This window comes from Protopterus annectens, chromosome 7.part0 (genome assembly GCF_019279795.1).
Source record: "Protopterus annectens isolate FY-2018-M chromosome 7.part0, PAN1.0, whole genome shotgun sequence".
NCBI lineage: Eukaryota > Metazoa > Chordata > Ceratodontiformes > Protopteridae > Protopterus > Protopterus annectens.
The window spans coordinates 1,020,884,881-1,020,902,567 of record NC_056739.1 but is presented as its reverse complement, the minus strand read 5'-3'; positions in this window follow the sequence as shown (position 1 = coordinate 1,020,902,567).

The window sequence follows — 17,687 nt, the reverse complement described above, 5'->3', positions numbered from 1 at the left end:
TGTGTGTGTGTGTGTGTGTGTGTGTGTGTGTGTGTGTGTGTGTGTGTGTGTGTATTCCCCTACTCTTTTCTGTTAAGGTGACAGGCCAGATGGTAGTTGCAGTGCACACTGTGAAGAGGAGGAATTGGAGTTGGAGTCGAGTGTTGCTGAGAGATGCAGCATTCTAATAACTGCTTTGGAAGATGGTGGTATGTCAAATGACAAACTGCTGACAATAATGAATGTAAATAATCCTGGTACAGTTGCTGCTGCTTCTTGGGGAAATATAGTGGATCACACAATCACGATCAGAGGTTAAAAAGCCTGGGACATGCTCACACTGTGCTTGTTCCTCTGAGATGCATGGAGCAAGTGCTGTTTGTGATTTACTGAAGCCTATAATCTATGTTTATAACCTGTGAAAATGTGGTTCAGAAAACAGCCTCATCTACTGCAAACTTTCCTTATCAGGCTAGAAGGTTCCCCGTTGTATGAATTTCATGTATTTCAGGCCAGCAAATAGACCAGTATGTTGTTTGGGACACTGTTATATCTCCTTTAGGATTCTCTGGTAAAAATATAAGACCTGTTATCCATGTAGGGAAAGAGCCTTCTGTGATGTAACTTTCAAAACCATGTTGAAACTTTTCTGAAATCTGACTTTAAAAAAAATGTGTCTCCCATTTTGGTATGTATCTTCAACCAAAATGCTAGGTTGTGGAGCAGTTTCGAACAGCTGGCCTTCAAGGTAAACAAGTTAAGACAGCCTTTTCTTCTCTTTGCTATTTTGTTTTTGAGATTAAAAAAATATATGATGATAGAAACTTTTGAATTGTTATATAGGAGTTATAGGTTACACTGAAAATATCACAGGAAAAATTTGTTCATATTCCTTGTGTTGTTCATATGTATGGTTTAAAAGCTTATGTGCATTATGCAGGGAAACCTAAAACATGTATTTTTTTGTGTGGCTCTTAAGATCATTTAATTCAAAATTATATTAAAAGGAAATGCCATCAATATGGGGAAGTAGGCCATACTTCCTGACGTGTTATGTTTTGTAGGAAATGTAAGGGAACAAACCAGTTTTGGTTCAATTATCCTCATGTTCAAGACTCTGATAAGCTAAACCTGCCAACACCTCCTTCCATACTACCTGAGATACCTATATCTGAGAATGAAGTTGCAAATACTACTGCTAGCTATAAAAGTGATATTGATGAACAATCTACACATACTCTTACGGGTACTGATGATGAAGATAGAAAGCGTGATACTGGTAATAGTGAATGTATTGATGAACATGCGAGTGATGATAATATTGATAATATTAATACTATCGGGGAATGGGTTAGAAAATGCAAGTTAAAATGTAGGATGAAGCACACTGTAAAAAGGTGAATGGATAATATACAAGTATGTTGTCTTAATGTTATCAGCTTTATAAATGAATACAGGCTATTTTGTAGTCTTAGAAAACTGTAAATTTCTCCTTCAGATATAATTTGTTTGCTTCATGTCAGATTATTAACTGAAATACAACAGACAAGTATAATTTATTTGGGTTGATAATGTTTACTGGTCTTTTGGGAAAGACCTATGTAGTGGCATTGCAATATTATGCAAAAACATTTGTAATTATTGCATATCACAGCCCCCCCCCCAAACAGGACATTTAGTTGTCTGTGACCTTTGTTATTCTTTTGGTGCATTTCATCTTACTTTTATATATGCCCCTATTGTTGCAAAACAATGTGAACACTTATTTAGGACCTTGCAGGCATATGTATTAGTCTCGTTACCTGCTATCATTGTTGGTGATCTAAATTATCGCTTATGGAAAAGTACTGGAAAGGTTAATAATGATGATAAATATTTTAGGGAGACTTTGCAGAGAAACCAAATTAAACTAGGGCTTAGTTTAATGCACACTCACGTGAGGGGATCTTTGGTTACTGAGACTGATTACTTTGCTTATACTGATATTTGGTCCTTATGTGAGTATAAACTTATTAGTTCTGGTGTTTCAGATCATAAAGCATTATTCTTTACCCTCAGAAAATTTAAGAAACAAGCCCTATTAGTTAATAGGATTAAAAAACTGGATACCTTCTTATGTAAGAACAAATTTGAAGAATCATAGTGGACAACTGGAAATTAATTTTGGGGAACTCTGATCTGGCCAAAATTGTAGAGGATCATTCTATATTTTTATATAAGAAGGTATACAATATTAAGGGGGTGTTGGAAAACAACGTGGTAAATCATTCTTCTGAGGGAGTGAGTCCAGTAGGAATCTATCCATGTGTTGGTTGTAAATATTATAGGTACATTTATTCTACACATAGTTTATTTCTTAAATACCTTAATCAGACTATCCCTGCAAAGTATAGCTTTACCTGTTAAAGTATAGGATTACTTTATTTAGCCATGTGTTGTAGCTGCAAGGCATTTTATGTAGAGAATACTACTAGAATGATCTCTTAAAGACTATATGAGCAATGTGCATCTTAGGAAAAAAGATGTCATCAGTGCATTGGTTAAACATGCCATTAAATGAAAAGATTTTAAAATGTTCAGCTTTTTTGTATTAGATGACGTGGATCAAACACCTTTTAATAACAGCTTTAACAACACTTTAGAATATAAGGAAGTTAGATGGTAAATCACTTTGAGAGCAGACAATAAACCTAGACCGAATGAATTAATCAACATCAAATGCATTTTAAAGAATATGTTTGTGTAGGCTATAACTTTAATATTACATTTAATCTACATATTTTTCATAAGTTCTGTTGCTATATGTGTTATTCAAAAAAATTATTTTTAATTGGTGGATTAGGTAATTTCATTTGATAGTGTAATTTAATTGAATATGTACTTGATGTTTGTATTAGGGACTTAGTCCATGAATTCAAATGTTCTGATGAAGTTCTTGTTAACTAAAGGATGAAAGTGCTTAACTTATTTCAGTACTAAATGAGCATTTATTTGCTAGTTGGGCATTTGTGATGTTGTTCTCTCATGTATTTTTATGCTTTTTGTGAGGTTTCTTTTTTTTTCTTTGTGTTTGATTCTTCAGTTTAACCTCACTGTGGCATGTCTGCTCCCATACACAACTACAGTTGTAGTAGTCACTGTAATCTTGCCCTGTGTGGGGAAATGGATCTCAGCAAAGGTGATGCTAATTTGGAAGTTACAGTGCACAGCATTCCTGATGAACTGCAAATGTTTACACAAACGCTGGCTCACGTGATCGGTCAGGCACAGACTTTCCTTCAGAAAATACAGGAGAGTTAGTGTCTCATGTTCCGGTGAAACTTTTAAAATGTATCCTGGAAATAACTATTCCGATGATGAAATGACACTGGTGGCTAATAATTTTGAAGAATTCAAAGAGTATTTTACAGCTTTCAGTCAATTTAGTAGTATGCTTTTTGAAAATAGTGGTGGATAGCACAGTGGTCATTAGAGACTCTGACTTATTTTTGATCTTGAAAATAAGTTATTTAAATTACAATCATTGGAATACAATGTATTTTACTTACAAACATGTGTTAACTTGAAAAAAGTACCTTTGGGACTTAGGTTTTCTAAATTTCTGAATGGTATTATGCACAACAATGCTATATATAGAGAACTAGTTCAGTTATACAACAATTCCAGTGTCAAAGTAATGAAATTGCTTATTAAATATAACACTCAAAGAGCTGAGTTGTTAAGAAAACAAGTGACGGAAGTCAATGCAAGTATTCAAAGTAATTTAATGTTTGAATCTTTGAGATCCTTGTATGGAGGGATAGCAGCTAAATTACAAAGGCATGTGGTGATGTTGTTAGAAAAGAAAAAGTTGCAAATAGACTTTTTGGCTTATTCTTCTAATAATGCTTATCTTTTTAAGCGGCCATTTTTCACAACTGGCCCACATGTTTCCACCCCCATTTCCAGCAACATACTTTTTAATTTTATGGACAGTGAAGAGTTTCCACCTTTAAATGTTAATAGGAATGTTGGTTTTACCCAAAAATGTGACATCGGTTGCAGACTATGAAAGAACTGATGGACCTGGTTTGTCTTCTCCTTTTCCAGCTCATTTACCCACAGATAAAATGAAGGAGTCCACCAAGGGAGTAAAAGCATCCAAAGGGGGAAAATGGGGGAAGGATCAGCACATTAACATCCACTTTTAAAGTTTTTAATTTGAGTTCACTTGTTCTATCAGACGTGTAGGTCAAGTTATTAGGAAAAGGTTTTTCCTTTATTCCATACAGCAGGGCCAAAATACCTGATTTGGTAATAGACTTAAAACTTTTTGTTAAAAATTTTATTTGAAATATATATTACATGACATTCCCAAGGATAAAACAAAGGTTGTTTGCAAAAAATTAAACATTTATAATCCTACCTTGTTGTCAGCTTTAAATGTTTTTTTCTGAAATACTTGAGAATGACTTTCATCATCCTTTGAAGGACAAATCTAAAAATAAATATTTTAATTTGAAATCAGTTGAACCTGAAATACTCTCAGTTTTAAGCAAATCTAAGGATGTGAGGTTCATGAAAGCTGGCCAAGGTAACACTTTAGTTGTTATGGACAGTCATGATTAAGCAAAGTGTATGATGGAACTTCTTAGTGATGCAATCAATTACAACATAGTGAGTAAAGACTTTGCTAGAAAAAGTTTCAAGAAGCTGGATGATGTTTTGTTAGATTTATTAAATCAGGGGTATATAAATTATGCACTTTATGAATTTTTATTTGTAGATTAACCTCAGTTGGGATTGGTTTTTGGTATTCCAAAAATTCATAAAAATATCACAAAACCACCCTTTTGATCCACTGTGTCTCAGTGTCATAGCAAGATTGTTGTCATAGCTTATTATTTGGATAATGTATTAAATCCGTAAGTTCACAAGACTGATTTTTATTTGAAAGATTTGTGGATATTTTTGGATTTGTTGAAAAATTATAAATTTCAGGGTATTGAAAAGTTTTTAGTTATCATTGATGTAGTCTCTCTGTATACTTCTATTGATCAATGTGCAGGTGTAGATTTGGTTAGAAAATTTTTAAGTCATTTTACTAATTTTGACAATGTTCTGATTAATACTATCTGCTTGTTGTTAGATATTGTTTTAACCAACAATTTATTTTTATTTAAAGGGTCTATCTACCAACAAAGATCTGGTGTGGCAATGGGAGCCAAAATGGCTCCAGCTTTTGCCATCTTGGTTCTGTGTTGGTGGGAAAGCACTATCGTAATTAAGATGAAGTTGCTCAAGTCTGATACATTGTATAGAACATGTATCGATGACCTATTTTTTCATTTGGGCAGGTAGTGACGAAGAGTTTGTGTTATTTTTAGAAGAAATCAGTCTAAGCATTGATTGGTTGACCTTTGTTTTAAGTAACAAAGGATGTAGAATCAACTTTTTGGATCTCAATATTGAAATGGACATTGAAAAGGGGTGTTTCTGGAGTAACTTACATTGAACGGAAACTTTCACTAACAATTACTTACATTTTGGGAGTCAACACTCTAGCTTTATTAAGTGGGACATCATTGGGGGCAGATTATACATCTGAGTAAATTAATTAGTGATGATGATTTTTATAACACTGAAGTCGAAAATTTAATATCAGTGTTTTAGACAAAGAGTACCCAGGCACCAAGTTGTAGCAGATTAAAAATGAAGTTAGTAAGTTTAGGACTACCAAATATTCCCCTGTTTTAATCAATGGGTTTACAGCGAAATGGGCAGGTGATAAAGTATGTATTAACAAGAGAAGTTGTCCTTTTTAATTACCATTAGTGTTGATTCTAAAGAAATTTGAAGAATCATAGTGGACAACTGGAAAATAATTTTGGGGAACTCTGATCTGGCCAAAATTGTAGGGGTTAATCCTATATTTTTATATAAGAAGGTATCCAGTATTAAGGGGATGTTGGAAAACAAAGTGGCAAACCATTCTTCTGAGGAGTTGGTCCAGTAGGAACCTATCCATGTTTTGGTTGTGATTATTGTAGATGCATTTATTCTACACATAGTGTATTTATTAAACACCTTAATCAGACTATCACTGCAAAGTACAGGTTTACCTGTAAAAGTGTAGGATTACTTTATTTAGCCATGTGTTGTAGCTGCAAGACATTTTATGTAGGGAAAACTACTAGACTGTTCTCTCAAAGAATATATGAGTACTGTGCAGCTATTAGGAAAAAAGATGCCATCAATGCATTCGCTAAACATGCCACTGAATGAAAAGAATTAAAAAGTTTAGCTTTTTCATGTTATATAAAGTTGATCAAACACCTTTTATTAATAGCTTTAACAACACTTTAGAATATAAGGACTTTAGATGGCAAATCGCTTTGAGAGCAGACAAGAAACTTAGGCTGAATGAATTAATCAACATCAAATGCATTTTAAAGAATAAGGTTGTGTGGGCTATGACTTTAATATTACATTTAATCTAACCTATTTTTCATGGGTTTTCTTTCTATATGTGTTTAAAAATATATATATTTAATTGTTGTATTAGGTAATGTCATTTGATGATGTAATTGAATGTATACTTGATGTTTATATAAGGGACTTAGTCCATAAATTCAAATGTTCTAATGAAATTCTCAATAATTAAAGGATGAAAACATTTGACTTATTTTGGTACTGTTAAGCAATTTTTTGCTGGTTGGGCATTTTTGGTGTTTTTCTCTTGCCTATTTCTCAGCCTTTTGTGAGGTTTCATTTTTCACTGTACCAATTATATCCTTCTATTTCTCAGTTCATTCTTATCCTTGCAAGTGGTTTCAAAATATAATGCAAATAACTAAGGGGAAAGAGGACCTCCTTGCCTTGTTCCTCTGTTAAAACACAGCTTATCAGAGAGGAACTCTCCCACTTTGATTTTCATCTCTGATCCCTAATGTAGCCTTCTAATTAACATTATTACTGCATCAGAAAAAGCAAATGCTTCCATTGCCCTACTCATGAAATCCTAGCTTACTCTGTCAAATGCTTTCTCTGCATCAAGACCTACAAATAACAGCTGTATTTGCTTACATTCTGCTTCCCTCTGGTTGTCATTGTTCTATTAATGTTATCAAATGTTGCCTCCCCTCCACAAAACTACATTGGTCCATATCTATCGATTTTGGCATCAGTCTCGCCATTCTTTTAGTGATTATAGACCTAAATAAACACTTCATAATCATAGTTTAGAATTGAGATGAGCCTAAATTAATTTGGAACAGATAGGCCTTTACCTTCTTTGGGTATTACAGCCACCACAGCTTTTTTCCAGCATGTTGGTGCCTCCCCTCCTTTTGAAATACTGCTAAACAAATCCTTCTATAGTTTTACCACTTTCTTTCCTTCTAACTTTCAAACTTCCACCAGACTACAATCTGTTCCTGGAGACTTTCTTGTAGATTGGTCATACATCCTCATTTTTATCTCATCTCCTCCTATTTTAACTGTTAGTTGAGTCTCATTTACCTTTAATCTTGGCATATTTAAGTCTTCCTTAAATATTTCCATTTGTACTTTTTCTTGATTTCTCCACTTCTCCACTTTATACAAATGTTTGTATAATTTCTGAAATTTCTCTTATACCTCTATAGGATCTCTGGTTATTTTTCTTGTTATAGCTCCCTAAATTCGGCAATAACCTTTCTACTTTCTTTTGCCTAAGTCATTGTGCCAAAAAAATGTGTGCTCTGGAGTTATCAAAAAACAGTTGCTTAACAGCAATCTTCCTAACTCATGTATATTATCGAGCTACTCCCTTATGTTCTCTTTAGCACTCTGCAATTGCACCTCTTCTTGTTCTGTGAGACTCCCCTTATTTTGTAATACTTTAACCTTTGTAAGCCCCTCTAAACAATTCTTACTATGTCTTAACCAGATCCATTTTTCTTTTAGTTCTATCCTATTTTTAAACTCCACTTTCACTTTATTCTGCTCACTAGCTATAACTTTGGGAGTACTTTCCATGTTCCCTAATAACTCGGGATAATTTTCACTACCCATTCCTTAAATTCCTCACTTTCTAACAGGAAGGTGGGGAAGTGCCACTGTGTCATCTTTACTTCTTTACCCTGCATTTTTACTTTAGTAAATAATAGTGCATGATCTGAAATAGTTATTGGATATGTATCAAAGTTTTCAATTAAATGGATATGTTCCTGTGAAATATAATTTCTTTCAAGTCTAGCCCAGTTATTGTACCTTGGGTAATAATAAACAAATTCTCTCTGAGTTCCTGCTACTGAATTCACATCTTTCATACCAAATATTATCATAAATTTCTTCAGAAGTCTACCCTCATTGATTATGTTTTCCCTTCTAGGCTTCCCAGATACAGCCTTGTTGTACAAATCAAATTCCAATCCCCACCTCTAAGTAATATTCCCTGCTGAAAGTTGAGTGTTTCTCTCAAAAATTTTTAAGCTTCAAAATAACAATTTCAGGTGGAATATAAATATATGCCAGTGTAATCCTCACCCATGCCTGTAGCCCCTTACCACTACAAATCTGCCATTATTATCTTTTTTCCCCTCTTCTGTTACTAGTGGGGCTCCTCTGGCAATTAATATAAGTACTCCTTTTTCCTTTATCCCTGATATTCTGCAAAATATCTATCCTGACATCCTTTCCTTATCAAATTCACATGCTCAGTCCCTTCCAAATATGTCTCCTGTAGCATTTCTATTTTCGCTCTGCGTTTCTTAATTAAGTATTCCCTTCTTTTTGTGTATGCCTGTAAGACCATTGCTTTTCCAAGATAATATAGAAAGAGTCACCATTCTTGTAAGAAGTCATTATCCCCCACCTATTATATATGGCAGATTTTTTTTTAATTTCTAATCCCAGCTTTTATGATAAATGCACCTATTAATGCTTACCAGGTTAATCCTTTATATAGTTTTTCTTACCATCAATATTGGAACCTATGTCATATTGTATAAGAATTTTTATTTTAATAAAAACTCTCAAACAAGAAGCCAACCCTCCCAAACACCCGCATAACATATTAATACAAACACATTAACTATGTAAATCTTCAAATAATGAAGTTCAACCCTCCTGGTAGGAACATTTGTGCCAAATACACATCTGCAAACACAGGCTCTATTTAACCTGGAATTGAGGTTGTCCATGCTAAGAAGCATGTTACTGCCTCTGCTTCTGCTTACACTAAGTGGTGTCTGTTCTTCTTTTTATCTTTATTCCCCCTCCTCAGATGAGGAAACTATCTGCATATTTTCAAAAATCATTAACTTTTAGCCATAAAGAAAACAGTGTTATGTTTTTATTGCCCTTGTCTCAATGGTGAAGTAAGAGAAAAAAAATAAATTAAGTCCTCTGTTGCAGCCTGACAAGCTAAAACATTTTTGCTAAAGGAAAACCTTGCATTATGTTGGTGTTCTCATATTAACTTGCTTCCACTTAAAATGTGTTTTTAGAGTAAGACAAGGTCTTAATCCAGACAGTCACCTATGCAGAAGTAAAAGAAAACATATCAGCTCTACATATATTATGATCTATGCATTTTACACCAACCTTAACAAATCAAGATTACAGCCTATTAACTTAACATGCTTTTGCCTAGCTTTCCTTCTCTTTTTGCACTGTAATGCCTACACTCCTTTATACCAAAGAAGAAGAAAGAAAGAGAAAAGGAAGGGAAAAAAGGCATCTGTTTACTTTAATAACTTTACCACATACAAGAAGAAATAAAAATGTTTTACTCTAAAATATGCAATTTATATTGTGAAAAGTTTCATAGAAAAACTGTTAAGAAAAAAAAATGTTTTACTTACAGTTACCTTTTTCCTTCCTTTACCCCTCCCCTCATAGTCCATACAAACATAAATGTCATGAAGTGAGGCAAATGTATTTCAGTGCTAGTCAAGTTTAAGAAAGTCAACAAAAGTCTCCTCTGTCCATTTATTTGTATACAGCCATATTTCACAAATGTGATTGATGCACTACAGTCTCATATGTAGTTACTCATTTTCATGTTGCTGGTCTTCCTGTTCATCTATGTCTCCCAGCTCCAGATTCTGGTTCAATTCCGTGATGCTCCCAATTCTTCTGGTCAACTCCTATACATTTCTCTGTCTCCAAAACATTTTCCTTTGAAACAGTTAAAAGGTTTCACTGGCAAAGTCACTTCATGCGCTTTGTTACCAAAAGAATGAGAAGCAGAGTACCCTTCTGCTTGATGGCTCATTTTTTGTTGGAAAGACTTTTGCATTTCCTCCTTACCCTGTTCTGCATCAAAGAATGATTTTGATCGCACAAGAAAAAATATTCTGAAGAGAGCTGGATGCAGCAGCTTAAATATCATCACCTGTTTCTTGACATCCCCTGATTACTGAAAGTTATCTGTTTGTCTTCTGCTGGGTGTGCAGTGAATAACCATTTTCCACAAACTCTCTACTGTCTCCAACTTTTAATACTTTCCACTTTTTCCACAGTTTTGTCAGGATCAAGTCTTTCTGCTGGCAGGTTTGGATTGTTAATTAAGTAGCAAATCCCAAGAAAAATGGGCCAGGTGCCAAGCAAGGATGGTAGTGCAATGGAGCTTTATTAAAAGTTAAATATCACAAGCACTTTCATCTTGAATCAGTTGCAGGGCTTTTTCAACTGTATAAACAACCAGTGCATTTTTACCCTCATTTAAATACCCCCATTCATAAAAAAGGTTGCAAAAGTGTTTCAGATATTTAAAGTGAAACACTCACTTCATTGATTAAATCTTTAAACCCTTTGAGTTACACAATTTTCACTGTGCACTCCACAAACCTCCGAAAAGGTATAAATATATGTAAGTAAATACTTCTATACATGTGTATATAGAAATGACATTAAGAAACCTTATATAAATTTTATAACAATGTTGTAAAAATATTGTAAAAATAATGTAAAAGTATTGTACAACAAAACATACTTATTTCATACCTTCTCTGCTCTTTTAATTAAGTAAGGTTTAATGGAAATGTGATCGTTCAATCCCAGGGGATGGGTTGCATTTAATTTTAGTTGCCAATAGGTCTCCCTGCAACTTAACGGATTCTCCCAGTCCCCCCCCCCCTAGGGTCTATGTGTACTTGTTGAAGAATTCCAAATAAAAAACCTACATGTTTGGGTTCTGTTTGTAAGTGCCTACACAATGCATTGTTCAGGTTCCCCTTTCTAATACTGTAAAGGTGCTCATAAATACGTTTGTTGAGTGCCCTCTCTGATTTCCCTACATAAAAACTGGAACAGTCTTTACATGTAGCCAAATATACTATACCTCTGGTAACACAGTTACCCTTCCTAAAGTAAATCTTATTGTTCTCATAGTTATTTAGGGTAACATATGCATCCTCTATTATATATTTACAGTATCCACACCTACCACATTTTCTTGTCCCCTGATCCTCATAAACTTGAACAATGCATTGTGTAGGCACTTACAAACAGAACCCAAACATATGGGTGTTTTATTTGGAATTCTTGAACAAGTACGTATAGACCCTAAGGGGGGGAGACTGGGAGAAATGGTTAAGCTGCCGGGAGACCTATTGGCAACCAAAATTAAATGCAACCCAGCCCCCGAGATTGAACAACCACATTTCCATTAAACCTTACTTAATTAAAAGACTGGAGAAGCTATGAAATAAGTATGTTTTGTTGTACAATACTTTTACATTATTTTTACAATATTTTTACAACATTGTTATAAAATTTATATAAGGTTTCTTAATGTCATTTCTATATACACATGTATAGAAGTATTTACTTACATATATTTATACCTTTTTGGAGGTTTGTGGAGTGCACAGTGAAAATTGTGTAACTCAAAGGGTTTAAAGATTTAAACAATGAAGTAAGTGTTTCACTTTAAATATTTGAAACTATTTTGGCGCCTTTTTTATGAATGGGGGTATTTAAATGAGGGTAAAAATGTAGTGGTTGTTTATACACTTGAAAAAGCCCTCCAATTGAGTCAGGGTGAAAGCGCTTGTGATATTTAACTATTTAACTTTTAATAAAGCTCCATTGGACTACCATCCTTGCTTGGCGCCTGGACCGTTTTTCTTGGGATTTTGCTACTTACTTTAGGTCTTTGTCTGTTTTTTTTATTATTTGGTTTTGATTTGTGGAATTTGGCATGCAGGAGATGGCTGTGTTCAATGAGGAATTAATTTTGGAGGAAGAATTAGGTCAATCGGACCTTGAGAATACGTGTTTACAGCAGAAGGATGTGACAGTAGTTTTATCTGGGCTCAGTGCAGAGATGAAGAGCCTTAAATCAGACTTTGCATGGTTGATGGACTTCCTTTCTCAAACTAGTGTCTCGATTCCTTGCGGGCAAGGAAGTGGAGGTTCAACCAATTGGGTTGAAACTCAGGTGAACGTAAGGGGAGGAAATGTGTTTAGCGGATCACTACGGGGGTTTACTTCAGCTTCCCAAAAAGGCTGTGGAAGTCAGTTGGCTTTATCCAGAGCTTCTGGTGAGACATTTGAAGGTGTTTCAGGGAGGGAAGGACTTACCACCAATGTCAACGGATTTAATGAAACATCGAACGCTGAGAACAAGCAGATTGGTTCTAATATGAACAACGGTACTGTTGAACATCCCGTTGGTATTCTTGATGCTGAACCAAGACATTTTAATAACTTAAGGGACTGGTTTGATGAAGTAAACAGTAAAGGAAATGTTTTTAACAGTAATTTGAATTATAAAAATAGGGATGTTAGGGTTGAATGATCTACGGCTATGACTTAATTGAAAGATGGTATTAGAGACTTGGAGAACAGGTTATATAAGATCAAATGTGTTAATTTGGATATTGCATATTTAGAGGAATGTTTAGCCAAAAAAATTATTCCACAGGGACTGCGAGTTTGCAAGGACTCTGATGGTTTTATGTATGATGCAGGTATGCTCAATGAGTTTAACAATGTATTCGATGAATGTGGGTTTAAAATTTTAAAACTGATGGTGAAGTTTTCTAAAAGGAAAGTAGATTTTTTGTTGAAAGATGCTGAGAAATTAGATGAAGCCATTAAGAATGATTTATTATTTGACTTTAACAAAGAAAGTTATGAGCACTACTTCTTTCATATAGAAAGGAAGTGTGAAGAAGTTTATGTAAGGAAGCAAAAAAAGTTGGTTAGGGACCTTAAACAATACAGCGAAAATAGGGATTATGTATTTAAAGGAAAGATTTTTAAAAATACAGCTTACAAATTGTCTGATTCCACAGAAATTGTGGATTTAATTCAGAGTAACAATGGAAATGTGAACACTGACAGGATTAATGGACATGTATTGGCTGATGTATTGGAAACCAACCCTACAACCCCTGTTTTGACCACACCAAATCCCCTAAATCTGGAAGAAGACCACTACCTGGTTGGGTCCATTGACTTAGGGGGAGAAGAAGGAGAGGTTAATGAACAGGATTTTTCCGGGGGGAAGGGGAAAGGAAAGAACTAGTTGAAGACAAAAAGGAAAGGGAGGGTATAGTGTGGATTTAGACAATGTGACACATTCCTATAATGGTTTCTGAATCTTTAATTTGAGTGGAATTGAAATTAAAATAGAACACTTTCACCTCTTTGAAAAAGGTTTCAAGTTTGTGCCATCAGTAAGGTTCAACGTCTGTGATACCCTTATTGAGTTAAAATTATTTATAAGAAAATTGAATTTTGCACTTATTTTTGATCAGTCAGATGCAAATGACACAATACAATTTAGAAAGGCAAGTACATTTAAACCTCCTTTTCATCCGGCCCTGCAGGTATTTGAGGAAGTCTGTGCATCTGATATATACACATTGAGTGTTGATAAAAATATTAGGAGGAAATGTGGTTTTAAAATGAACTTGACCAAGGAAGAAAAACAAACTCTGGATGAGTTAGTGGCGGACAGGGAAATCCGCATTATGAAGTCTGATAAGGGGGGGGGGGTATGGTTTTGGTTAACGCATTTGATTATTCTAGCAAAATCTTGGGAATTTTGAATGACACTAATGTATATATACCAGTGTCCATTAATGAGATAACATTTCATATACGAAAATAGATTTAGTAATTGAAGAACTAATATTAGAAAATAGGCTTGATGAAAAACTTGGGGCCGCATTGACAATTAAAAAAACAAGGTTAGCTTCTTTCTTTGGCATTCCCAAGATACATAAGAACACCACTGACCCACCATACAGGCCAATAGTTTCAGGTGAGGGGTTAAAGACATATTCAATAGCGACTTTCTTAGATCGTAACCTTAAACATTTTACTGATGAACATGAACACCTGTTAAAGGACTCATGGGATTTTTTACAAAGTTTAACTTTGCAACCATATGAGGGTGAGGTATATTTTTTGACCATTGATGTGGTCGACTTGTTTACTTGTATACCTGTGGATGAGGGTTTAGATTTCTTTTGGTTCATAGGTTCATAGGTTTATACTAGGCTATCTGCCCTAAGGCATTTATAAGCCTAGCCCAAATTTTTGTGGCTTACGCCACCCCTTATATGAAAAAATACTGTGCCCATTAGTTTGTTGTGCCTCTGTCCAGCAGTGACACAGAGATGATTCCCGGGGTAAACCTATGATCTCCCATCCACAGGTCTAGATTTCTCTTGAACAGAGTCAGCGAGGTGCTCTGCCTCACATGGACTGGGATTTTATTCCACAGCATAGGGAGTCTCTGAGTGATAAATCTATCCCTCCAGCACGTCCTATTTATATCCGTGCTAAGGTTTAAGTCGCTTTCTCTAGTGGTTTTGGTGGATTTGGATTTTTTGAGGTGGAGCATGTCCATTAATTCCGGGTTGGACATGGCCTTGTATGTCAGGCACATGTCACCTCTGAGCAGACGGTATGCGACTGAATAGAGCTGGAGTTTCTTCAATCTGGCAGCATATGACAGATTTTGGAGTCCCTTTATCCTTTTGGTGAGGAACTTTTGGGGTCTCTCCAATTGCTGCAGATGTCGGGTGAGATACATCCCGAATGGGGCATTGTACTCGATCATTGGTCTGATAAGTGTAGAGTACAGGGGAACAATAACCTCACTAGATCTGGATGTGAATCCCTTCATGATCAGGTGGGCAATGTAGAAGGTCTTTCTAACCACTTTAGCAATGTGAGTGTCAAAAGAAAGGCCACTGTCAACCTGGGTCCCCAGGTCCCTGATAACCTCTTCTGTGCTTAGTGGATTGCCACCTATATGGTAGCTTGGGGTTACCTTGTTTTTCCCGAAGGGTATGACTATACATTTTTTGGCGTTTAACTTCAGGCCATGGCTCTGGCACCAGCTATCTGTTTCCGTGAGTCCCTTCTGAAGGATATCCGTGTCTGATGCACTTTCCACTATGGCGCCCAGTTTGCAGTCATCTGCAAACTTTGTCAGCCAAAGTCCTCCTATGTTGGCCTGTACTTCTGAGAAGTAGATGCCAAACAATAGGGAGCCAAGGACCGAGCCCTGTGGGACACCACTTGTGACCGGCTTGGAGTCTGACACAGCGCCAGCAACTCTAACCCTGTGGGTTCTGTCCTTAAGCCAGTTTGCAACCCATCTTGTGACATATGGGTTTACATTTAAGCTGGTAAGTTTTTCTACAATACCCGAGTGGGGTATTGTGTCGAAAGCCTTTGCAAGGTCAAGGTAGGCTGTATGGACTGCCTTTCCCTCATCAATGGCCTTGGTGACTGTTTCGAAGAAGTCGACCAAGTTCAAAAGGCATGATCTTCCCTTGACAAAGCCAAACTGGGTCGGGTCCAATGTCTGCAAGTCCCCTATATCTTTGTTTATGAGCTCCATTATGATCCTCTCAATAGCTTTGCAGACTAGACTTGTTAAGCTTATGAGGCGGTAATTACCAGGGTCCGTAGAGGCGCCGCCTTTGTGGAGTGGGACAACAGTTGCCGTACGCCACTCCTTGGGCACGTATCCTGTGGTAAGGCTGAGATTAAACAGCTGCCTTATGTGCGGGTTTAATTCCTCATTTAGCTCGTGTAGCACACAGCCGGGGACACCATCCGGTCCCATTGATGCTGTGTTTTTAGCTTTAGAGAGAGCAGCTTTCACCTGCGCATTTGAGATGTCCGGGAGGCTACACTCGGCTGGGATAGTTATCTCTCCTTTAGGGGGGGAGAGGGGGGTGAAGTTTGCACTGAACCTGTCTCACTCTTGAATGAAAAAAGGTCTACTTTGAGTTTTGATACTGATGTACTAGTAGAACTTATGAGGATGGTATTGGAGAACAACGTTGTATACTTTGAGAGAGAAACATTCAAACAGGTTAGAGGGGTGGCTATGGGGGTAGCTTGTGGCCCCATTGATGCCAACCTAGTACTCTTAAAATGGGAACTACGGTATGTATTTGCCTCTGGGTTTTGGAACAACATAAAATTGTATCGACGCTTTCTGGATGATTTATTTATAATCTGGGAAGGGCCTGCTACTTCTATTATTGAATTTCTTGAATTTTTGAACTCAGCTACTGACTTTTTAAAATTTACATACAAGTTTGACCAATATGGAATTGATTATTTGGATGTAAGGTTAGACAAGATTAGTGGGGGCGTGAAGTCTAGGATTCATCGGAAAAGCACTTTTAGTAACTCTTACCTTCCTTATATTAGTGACCACCCATGGAAACAAAAAAGAAGCATTGTGAAAGGTCAGATGGTCAGAGTGGCCAGAATGACCTCAGAAAGAAGTGATTTCTTATTAGAAATTGAATTTATTTTTGGACTCTTTCATTTAAGGGGTTATCTGGAGAATTTAATAAAGGAGGTTACTGGTGAAGTATTAGAGGGATGGGGTGTAAAGTACCACCCTATTTTGGGTAAACCACTGGAAAATGTGAATGTGGATGTGCCTACTGATGAACAAGCTTTTAAAAGGGCTTTAGTGTTACAACACGCTAGTGTACCCAAAGAAGTTAAGGATTTAGTTGGGAGGAATTGGAAAATGTTGAAACACAATAAGGACATTGTACACAAGGTGGGTGAGAGCCCCAATTTTGTTTTTAAAACTGGAACAAACTTCAAAAAGTTATTGGAAAGGAACAACTACCAGGATAGAAGTCATGTGGATCAGGGGACAAGAAAATGTGGTAGGTGTGGATACTGTAAATATATAATAGAGGATGCATATGTTACCCTAAATAACTATGAGAACAGTAAGATTTACTTTAGGAAGGGTAACTGTGTTACCAGAGGTATAGTATATTTGGCTACATGTAAAGACTGTTCCAGTTTTTATGTAGGGAAATCAGAGAGGGCACTCAACAAACGTATTTATGAGCACCTTTACAGTATTAGAAAGGGGAACCTGAACAATGCATTGTGTAGGCACTTACAAACAGAACCCAAACATGTAGGTTTTTTATTTGGAATTCTTGAACAAGTACGCATAGACCCTAGGGGGGGGGGACTGGGAGAATCCGTTAAGTTGCAGGGAGACCTATTGGCAACTAAAATTAAATGCAACCCAGCCCCCGGCATTGAACGACCACATTTCCATTAAACCTTACTTAATTAAAAGAGCGGAGAAGCTATGAAATAAGTATGTTTTGTTGTACAATACTTTTACATTATTTTTACAATATTTTTACAACATTGTTATAAAATTTATATAAGGTTTCTTAATGTAATTTCTATATACACATATATAAAAGTATTTACTT